Consider the following 10694-nt stretch of genomic DNA (forward strand, 5'->3'; position numbering starts at 1 on the left):
AGCAACGTCAACAGGAAGTAAATAATTTTGCCCTCATCTCATGCAGCTGCCATTTTGTAATTATTTTAAATTTAAAAAAAAAAGTCTTTTCCGTGACATTGTACATCTAAGCCAGTGAATTCTTAAATATTTTTTAAGTACATCTGTACATGAAACGTATATAAAAACTTCGCCAGACGCATGCATACATTGTTGCTTGGAATTTAAAAGTTCAGAGGCTTTATTTTGTTTTACGTTGTAGACTTAAGCAGTTTGACGATGAGAGAAGGGGGGGGGGGGGGAGGAGGGATTAGGACTCTTCCTCAGATTGTACAAAGCTTATGCAAGTTAATGTTGAAATTATTGATTTAATGCAAGCAAGGATGTTTATTTACGATCTCTGGTGTTAAGTGTGGATGTAAATGTCTGCCTAGATGTCTGAGCAGATGTCTGTCAAGATGCCTGTTCAAATGTGATGGATGTCTGCCAAAATGTCTGCCCTAATGTTAGATTAAATGTTTGCCCAGATGTCTGTCTAAATGTCTGCCAATATGTTTGCCCAAATGGCTTACTGTATGTCTGCCTTAATGTTAGATTAAATGCTTTTTAATAGTCCAAAAGAATTACTAAATGTCTGGCAAGATGTCTGCCTAATGTCTTACTAGATGTCTGCTATAATGTTAGATTTTGTCAAGATGTCTGTTGATATGTCTGTCCATGCGTAACCGCACATTACTAAATCCAAGCTTTCACTGTCAACGTAAGGAAGTTATTATAAGAAAGTAACGCGCTTTGTGATAACGTGCTTAAGCACCACATTGTATTCAGTGGGGGGGGGGGGGGGGTTGAGTTAAGGGGGGATGGGGATTGGGAGTGAGTCATGAGCAGTTAAAAAGTCAAAACACGTCAAAACAATAATGAATCATAAATATATTATGAAGTTCATTTTTAACTGTATTGATTTCGATTTAAATAAACCGGTAGTGATCTCCCCTAAACTTTCTCGAATATTCTTATATAAAACAACAGGGGATGGTAACTGGGGATATAGTTATGATTTTTAATCCATTTTAAATACTTAAACTTTTAAAAATAGAATAGAATCTCATAAAAAAAACATTGCGCACCAAGCAAACGCCGAATAAAATCGCGTATAATAGTGCGCAATATTATTAGTACTTTAAAAATTTACATTAGTTTTTTGAGAAATCGGAAGTAGCGTAAATTACTACTTCCAGTCAACGGAAATTACTCAAAATTTAACAGAAGGTAGAGAATTAGATCTTTTACTTACATGTGAAATTTCATTTATCTATCTGAAATAGTACTCAAGTTATAGGCTTTTAAAAAATTCAAAGTAGGAAAAGTACCACTTCCGGTTATCGGAAATCGCTCAAAAGTTGATACGGATCAACGATTTTGATAAAATACTTATATATGAAATTTCATCAACCTAGCTGTAACGGTACTCAAGTTATCGTGTTTACACACGGACAGACACACACACACACAGACACACACACACACAGACATACGGACAAGATTGCAAAATTATGTTTTTCCGTATCAGTGAGGTGTAAAACGTCGAGATTTGTAAAAATCTCGATTTTTTTTTTTGCACGATTACAATACTTTCTCTATACTACGTATATACGAGAAAGTAAAAACAAATCTATTCTAATTAGCCGGTAATTACTTTATAATAAGTGGTTAAATAATTTAACAGGTTAAGGGTCACGTGAGCTTGACCTACCTGCCTGTGCTGCCCCCTCCCCCTCCCCTCCATCTCTACTCTATTGAGTCCGTTTAAATCGACAAGCTTCTGTTTGTTTAACAAAAACCTTCTAGGAAATTATTTGTCTCGCGAACTGCAGCTCTCTATATCTCCACTTCCATTTTTCTCGAGATATTCAAGCTCTGTTCACCCTGATGACGGCACTACTCTTGCGGCACTCTAGACAACACCAGACTGCATTAGCCTTCAAGAATAAGAAATGTTTTAAGAAATGTGCCGAGAAGATTCCTCTGTTCAATTTTACTGTAAACCTTAGAAATAATAAACACAGCCAGAATCCTCTGTTACATTTTACTGTAAACCTTAGAAATAATATAACAAACACAGCCATAATTCTCTGTAATGTTTACTGTAAACCTTAGAAATAATCGAACAAATACAGGTCAAAATGTTGTTATAGTTTTACTATAAAACTATTTTAAAAATGGAAATATTAATATTATGGCTAGAATCTTCTCTCTGGAGCCTTCTAGCGAGGCCTACCTTGGTGGGGGTGGAGAGGGGATGGGGCAATTTTTGAACCATTTTTCAACAGACTACATAATATAAACCCGACAGGTACGGACCATACTGAAATCAAGGGGTGATGACGTGTACATAAACATCCAGTGGATCTAACCACATATCTCCCCCACACGCCCATAAATAAATAGCATAGACAAGTATTTCATCGAATACATGATTAATGGGATAATTAAATGTTTAAACTCCGGTTTTAATTATATTCAAAGTTTGTAAAGAATTGCTAATTTTAATTACATAGAACTTACGTCCTCGAGTTTAATTGTGTCCACACTGTCACTAGAGAAGGTCACGTTCCCTGTTCTTACAAACACAAATACAACGTGAGACATGGATACCAATGAAGGAATAGCCTCCCTTAATAAGCGAGAGTCTCGGGTTACTTCCCCTGTATTTTATGGATTATGGTGTTCTTGCGTTGATGAATACGCTGATCGAAATTCTTTGATCGCTGTCAAAGACAGTTTTCTCTGGGATGGTAGTGGTGGTGGTGAGGGGGGGGGGGGGCTTAAAAATGTCATGTGGGGTGGGGGTTGGGGTTGGACTTAAATTTTCTTCGGGGGTAGTTAGTATTTAATTTAGTATTTAATATGTCGTACGTACATTCTATCTCGTTGGGGGGGGGGGGGGGGGAAAGATGCATGAAAAACACAGATTACTGCGTGTGGAAACTGAACAAGCAACATATCAGGAGCTAAGCTTCGCGTGCCACCTAGTCTATGAATGAACCAGTAAACTGTATGTATGTAGATTAGGTATCGGAATAACGTGGCGAAAGAAAGAGAGAAATAGAAAGTTATCGGTAGCTTGAATTTCTGAGTGAAATGTGCCATACACGTTTAGCTCTAGACAGATACGCATGACGTCAATTAAGCAATACTGATTTTAATTAGAACGCCGTGGGCTAAAACTTTTTTTTTTAAAGGATATTTTGAAAAATATAATTAGCATCGTATACTACGCCATGGCTATATTTAGCAGAAAGTACTTTTTTTAAAGCGTCGTTAAGTAAATGCAGGACTAAACAACATCATTTCTTTGAGTAAGTTTTGCGTGTTTGAAATAAGGCCTACATATTTTTTAAGTTGCATGATTTCAGCCCGTTTAGAACTTGGTCGTCTACAGTCTGGTCTTTTCTATTGTGGTCATTTAATTGCTTGACCTCTAGATCACGGGCATCAATGATTTTAGTCCTTTATTGTGTTAATGGCATGGCGTGGTCTAGCTGTAGAGCGCTAGACTGCTAACCCAAAAGTCTCTAGTTTGAATCCATGTTCAAGTCAATAAAACGTCTGAGTCCACCCAGCTCTGATGGGTACCTAGCTCGCGTTAGGGAAAGTAAAGGCGTCAGGGCATGGTACTGATCAAACTATCTCTTCATATGCCGAGGTCAAAGAAACAGGTGGACTCTACTTCACTTGCCCCCATGGGCCGTCAGGTCCGATTATACTAATCTAGTTACTGGTCCTGTTAGTAGATTTCATTTATTTATATTACATGTCAGGCTAAATTCTTGTCATCTAATTGCTTGTCAACTAGGATATTTGTAGTGGGATACGGTGGTTGGGTGATAAAGCGTAAGACTGCTAACCCGAAAAGTCTAGACTTCCGTTCCCAAGCTTAAGTCAGTAGGACGTCCCTGAGTCCACCCAGCTCTAATGGGTACCTGACTCACGTAACGGAAGGAAAAGCTATCTGGTATTAATCCTGACCACATTATCGCTTCATATGCCAAGGTCACTAAAATGGATAAGCTCTACTTCTCGGACAAGAAAGGTAACTTTAGTTTTAACTTTTTAAGCTAGTCAATTATACTGAGGTAATGAAGTTGGTCATACAGGTAATTGTCTAACTAGATCCGTGTTAACTAAGTACTAGTCTGCACGTTCGTGCTCAAAAAGGCCACAGTCATCCAACTATCGTCTTGAAATAACCAATAACCACAGCGACGGGACTGTTTTGGACCATAATTAAAGTGAAGACATTACATTCTGTAGCTCACATCTCATATACCATTATGTGCCAGTTTGGTCTGAGGTCTCATTGTCACGAACAAGGGAGATAACGCTTATACCGAATCTCACAAAAAAAAATTTGTTTTTTATTTTTGAAAAAAGGGGAAGGAAATCAATTTAAGGAGGGTAACTCGATATTTTTATTTAAAAATGTTGCTAGATATATCGTTGGCTCGAGTAAATTGATATTTTATTTACGGGCACGTTATGAGGTTGTTAGATTTTGCAAGACGTAATTAAAATGCGGTGATGATAGTTTCATTTTTTTTAAGTGTAGAGGTTATTGAGCGATTAGATGTTATAAAACATAATCAAAATACCATTATGATAGCTTCCTTTTTAAAAATGTCAGAAAGGTTATTTTTTTCATATTAAAATATGGGACGGAGTGACCTAGCGGTAGAGAGCTAGACTGCTAACCCGAAGTCTTGAGTTCGAATCCGGGTTTAAGTAATTAAACGTCCCTGAGTCCACCAAACTGATATGGGTACCTAACTGATGTTATGGAAAGGTGGCTGGGCATATAGTGCTGACTAAACTAGATGAACTCTACTTCACTTGCCCCATAGACTATTAGGTTTGAAAGGGAACATTTCTTACTTTACTATACGGTGATGATAGCTGTATTTAAAAAAAAAGTATAGGCAGTATATGGTGGTACATTTTTTAATAAAACGTAACTAAAATACGGTATTGATAGTTAAAACTGTTTTTTTTTAAGTGTAGACGTTTTGTGGTGGTTAGATTTTATAAAACGTAATTTAAAATAGGTTGATTATAGCTTCCTTTTAAATAGAGTTTCTTCAAGGCATCTCTCCTGGTTAGTCTACCCCCCCCCCCGAACGAAATGGATTTTATATAGAAAACATTTATTTTTACTAATACGCCCCCCCCCCCCCTCCCCCGCCCGGAAAATGTAGTCCGCCCCCTCTCCCGAAAATATGAAGTGCCCCCCGGAGAAACATTCTGGAAAAAACACTGCTTTTAAAAATATGTTGACGTTATAGAAAGGATATTTTTTTTAAACAGGGGGTAATTAAAATACGGTGATGATTTAGCTGCTTTTTAAAAATGTATTTGCTTTCATACGATAGTTGTAAACTTGCTATCCGCGGTGATAAATGGGAGATAACACTTCCTATATAAATAGAGGAAAGGGAGACAAGAAGTCACCGCTACTTTAAAGTTGTAAGGTTATCTATAATTACGCTACTCTGGCATAGCTAAATAATAGACAGGACAAAAATAAATGTATAGGTTAGGCTTATACGTAGCATTTGGAGTCCCCATTCACACAAAAATAAATAAATAAAGATTTACATTTGGGGATGATGCGTGTCTGACACATCATTCCCCAAGTAAAAATGATGTGTGACTGACATCATAACACTGTCTGTGAGAATAATGTGTGAATTTTATTATTATGAAGTTTAACATATGAGAATTGGTGGTGACTTTTATTATAAAGTTACATGTGACCATATTGTTGGTAAACAACATCATGAAGTTTAACATATGAGAATCGTTGGTGACTATTATTATAAAGTTACATGTGACCATGTTGTTGGTGAATTACATCATGAAGTTTAACCTTCGAGAATGATGTGTCATTTACATCACAATAGTATCCATGTTAAAATGATGTGTAATCGCCACCATCGTTTAACATGTTAGAATGAAGTATTACCTCACCGTATCTTTATGAGGGCGATTAGGGAGTGAGTATTGTGTGTGTCGTGGTCGAGCAGGGACCTGGAGGGGGGGGTGGAGGTGGGGGGCGGGAGACATGAAAGGCCCACAATCCTCTAACCTCTGAGGCTAAAGTTCGATCTGGATCGATAGCCCAGCATTGTATTAGGTGTGATGTCCGGACTGGGCAGTAGACTGTCTTTAATGGACATTACAATGTGGCCTCACCCTGTGTTTAGTGCTTTAATCTGCGTGTAGTCGACTTTATGCTTCGTGGAGCGGACTTTATACTGCGTGTAGTGGACTTTATACCGCGTGTGGTGGACTGTATACTGAGAGTAGTGGACTCTATACTACGAGTAGTGGAATTTATACCACGAGTTGTGGAATTTAAACTGCGAGTAGACTTTATACTACGGGTAGTGGACTTTAACCCAACATCACAGACTAAACAAGCCAACATCACTGACTTAACCAGCTAACATCACTGACTTAACCAGATAACATCACTGACTTAACCAACTAACATCACTGACTTAACCAGCTAACATCACTGACTTAACCAGCTAACATCACTGACTTAACCAGCTAACAGCACTGACTTATACAGCTTACATCACTGACTTAACCAGCTAACATCACTGACTTAACCAGCTAATATCACTGACTTAACCAGCTAACATCACTCACTTAACCAGCTAACATCACTCACTTAACCAGCCAACATCACTGACAAATAAGTTCAAAGTAAGCTAAAGTTATATTTAAAGTTAATAATGTAAACTAAAAATAAGTTTAAAATTCACTCAAAGTACGCTCAAAGTTTACATTTTTAGTGAACTCAACTAATACCAAAAGTAAACGCAAATTCTACTCTACGTAGGTAAAGCCATCTGTTATCACTCAGATTAAACCTAAACCAGGTGTAATGGTGATATTACATCAGTAAGAGGAAATGTTATACCTACGACAATAACCAATCAACAAAAAATGTATACCAATACCCTTATACAAAGCAAAAATACTCATTTAAAAAGCATAATTTACTCTCAAGTAGTGCTCAATTTAAGCGTTATTGGTTAAATGTTTCGACAAAAGGTCTTCGTTGGAGAAAATATAACTAAACATTAAACGAGGAAAGCATCTGTAATATGTTAAGCTTCTATAAAACATGTTTGTATGTTTGTTCATGTGTAATATTCTAGCTACATTAATGTACCAAGAAGGACATACTGTTTGATTCGAAGTCGTTAAAGATCACTGAAACAATCGATCGTACAAAAATCATACAATAACACAACTCAGGCACTGTATTAAGCGTTCCAATATTGACTAATGTTCAATAAACGAATTTATGACTAATTAATTTTTAATAATTTAAAAAAAAATCACTTAAAACATAGGACAAAAATCACACACGTTCTAATTGACTAAATCGTTATTGAACGAATATATGACTTATTAATTTTTAATAACTAAAACAATATAATCAAAAAACAACATAATGTACTAGTGTTCTAATTAACTAAATCTTCATTTAACGAAATATTACTAATTAAATTTTAATAATTGAAACAAAGACTTACATTAAGTTTGCGTCCGTTCAGAAACCAACGAACCTTGATCCGACAGGCCTATTCACGTGACCAGAACCGACAAATGAAACGACAGGCTCCGTATTTGTATCAATATGGCGGGACAAGGGGAGTTAAGCGGCGATGAGTGAGTGCCCTCCCTTTGGCTCTTAGCGATGTCTTGGCTAGCTGTCTATGACCGGTCGCGCGGGGAATGTGTGGGAACGTCTTAAAAGATAGCTAATAATTGAGGGTTTTTTTTTGTCAGCGCTCTTCTTGGCTTTATCAACGAACAGTGTTATAAATAGTGGAAGAGAACAGAACAAAAGAAATAATAAAATGGTTGTCAACTTTAACGGAAATGAAAATTTCGATAACTTATGTTTCGACATTCGGTATTCATCAACTTAAAAATGGGGGTCGTTTAGTACATTAGTATAAAAGAATGAGTAAAAGGAGGAGAGGGGAGAGGTGTGGGAGGAGAGGGGAGAGATGTGAGGTGATTTGTGGGAGGAGAAGGGCGAGGTGTGGGAGGAGAGGGGAGAGATGTGAGGTGATGTGTGGGAGGAGAGGGGAGAGATGTGGGAGGAGAGGGGAGAGATGTGGGGTGATGTGTGGGAGGAGAGGGGTGAGGTGTGGGAGGAGAGGGGAGAGATGTGAGGTAATGTGTGGGAGGAGAGGGGAGAGATGTGGGAGGAGAGGGGAGAGATGTGAGGTGATGTGTGGGAGGAGAGGGGTGAGGTGTGGGAGGAGAGGGGAGAGATGTGAGGTAATGTGTGGGAGGAGAGGGGAGAGATGTGAGGTGAGGTGTGGGAGTAGAGGGGAGAGGTGTGGAAGGAGAGGGGAGAGATGTGAGGTGATGTGTGGGAGGAGAGGGGAGAGATGTGGGAGGAGAGGGGAGAGATGTGAGGTAATGTGTGGGAGGAGAGGGGTCAGGTGTTGGGTGATGTGTGGGAGGAGAGGGGAGAGATGTGAGGTGAGGTGTGGGAGTAGAGGGAGGAGGGGTGGGAGGAGAGGGGAGAGGTGTGAGGTGATGTGTGGGAGGAGAGGGGAGAGATGTGGGAGGAGAGGGGAGAGATGTGAGGTGATGTGTGGGAGGAGAGGGGAGAGGTGTGGGAGGAGAGGGGAGAGATGTGAGGTAATGTGTGGGAGGAGAGGGGAGAGATGTGAGGTGAGGTGTGGGAGGAGAGGGGAGAGGTGTGGGAGGAGAGGGGAGAGATGTGAGGTGATGTGTGGGAGGAGAGGGGAGAGATGTGAGGTGATGTGTGGGAGTAGAGGGAGGAGGGGTGGGAGGAGAGGGGAGAGGTGTGAGGTGATGTGTGGGAGGAGAGGGGAGAGATGTTAGGTGAGGTGTGGGAGGAGAGGGGAGAGGTGTGGGAGGAGAGGGGAGAGGTGTGAGGTAATGTGTGGGAGGAGAGGGGAGAGATGTGAGGTGATGTGTGGGAGTAGAGGGAGGAGGGGTGGGAGGAGAGGGGAGAGATGTGAGGTGAGGTGTGGGAGGAGAGGGGAGAGGTGTGGGAGGAGAGGGGAGAGATGTGAGGTGATGTGTGGGAGGAGAGGGGAGAGATGTGGGAGGAGAGGGGAGAGATGTGAGGTGATGTGTGGGAGTAGAGGGAGGAGGGGTGGGAGGAGAGGGGAGAGGTGTGAGGTAATGTGTGGGAGGAGAGGGGAGAGATGTGGGAGGAGAGGGGAGAGATGTGAGGTGATGTGTGGGAGGAGAGGGGAGAGGTGTGGGAGGAGAGGGGAGAGATGTGAGGTGATGTGTGGGAGGAGAGGGGAGAGATGTGAGGTGAGGTGTGGGAAGAGAGGGGAGAGGTGTGGGAGGAGAGGGGAGAGATGTGAGGTGAGGTCTGGGAGGAGAGGGGAGGGGAGAGGTGTGGGAGGAGAGGGGAGAGATGTGAGGTAATGTGTGGGAGGAGAGGGGTCAGGTGTTGGGTGAGGTGTGGGAGGAGAGGGGAGAGGTGTGGGAGGAGAGGGGAGAGATGTGAGGTGATGTGTGGGAGGAGAGGGGAGAGATGTGAGGTGAGGTGTGGGAGTAGAGGGAGGAGGGGTGGGAGGAGAGGGGAGAGGTGTGGGAGGAGAGGGGAGAGGTGTGAGGTGATGTGTGGGAGGAGAGGGGAGAGATGTGAGGTGAGGTGTGGGAGTAGAGGGAGGAGGGGTGGGAGGAGAGGGGAGAGGTGTGGGAGGAGAGGGGAGAGGTGTGAGGTGATGTGTGGGAGGAGAGGGGAGAGATGTGAGGTGAGGTGTGGGAGAAGAGGGGAGAGGTGTGGGAGGAGAGGGGAGAGGTGTGAGGTGATGTGTGGGAGGAGAGGGGAGAGATGTGAGGTGAGGTGTGGGAGAAGAGGGGAGAGGTGTGGGAGGAGAGGGGAGAGGTGTGAGGTGATGTGTGGGAGGAGAGGGGAGAGATGTGAGGTGAGGTGTGGGAAGAGAGGGGAGAGGTGTGGGAGGAGAGGGGAGAGATGTGAGGTGAGGTCTGGGAGGAGAGGGGAGGGGAGAGGTGTGGGAGGAGAGGGGAGAGATGTGAGGTAATGTGTGGGAGGAGAGGGGAGAGATGTGAGGTAATGTGTGGGAGGAGAGGGGAGAGGTGTGGGAGGAGAGGGGAGAGATGTGAGGTAATGTGTGGGAGGAGAGGGGAGAGGTGTGAGGTAATGTGTGGGAGGAGAGGGGAGAGGTGTGGGAGGAGAGGGGAGAGATGTGAGGTAATGTGTGGGAGGAGAGGGGAGAGATGTGAGGTGAGGTGTGGGAGGAGAGGGGAGAGGTGTGGGAGGAGAGGGGAGAGGTGTGGGAGGAGAGGGGAGAGGTGTGAGGTGATGTGTGGGAGGAGAGGGGAGAGGTGTGGGAGGAGAGGGGAGAGATGTGAGGTGATGTGTGGGAGGAGAGGGGAGAGGTGTGGGAGGAGAGGGGGAGAGGTGTGAGGTGAGGTGTGGGAGGAGAGGGGAGGGGAGAGGTGTGGGAGGAGAGGGGAGAGGTGTGAGGTGATGTGTGGGAGGAGAGGGGAGAGATGTGAGGTGATGTGTGTGAAGAGAGGGGAGAGATGTGAGGTGAGGTGTGGGAGGAGAGGGGAGGGGAGAGGTGTGGGAGGAGAGGGGAGAGGTGTGAGGTAATGTGTGGGAGGAGAGG

The sequence above is a fragment of the Physella acuta genome, unplaced genomic scaffold, assembly GCF_028476545.2.
Source record: "Physella acuta isolate Inbredline_101_S28 unplaced genomic scaffold, ASM2847654v3 ptg000619l, whole genome shotgun sequence".
Lineage (NCBI taxonomy): Eukaryota > Metazoa > Mollusca > Gastropoda > Physidae > Physella > Physella acuta.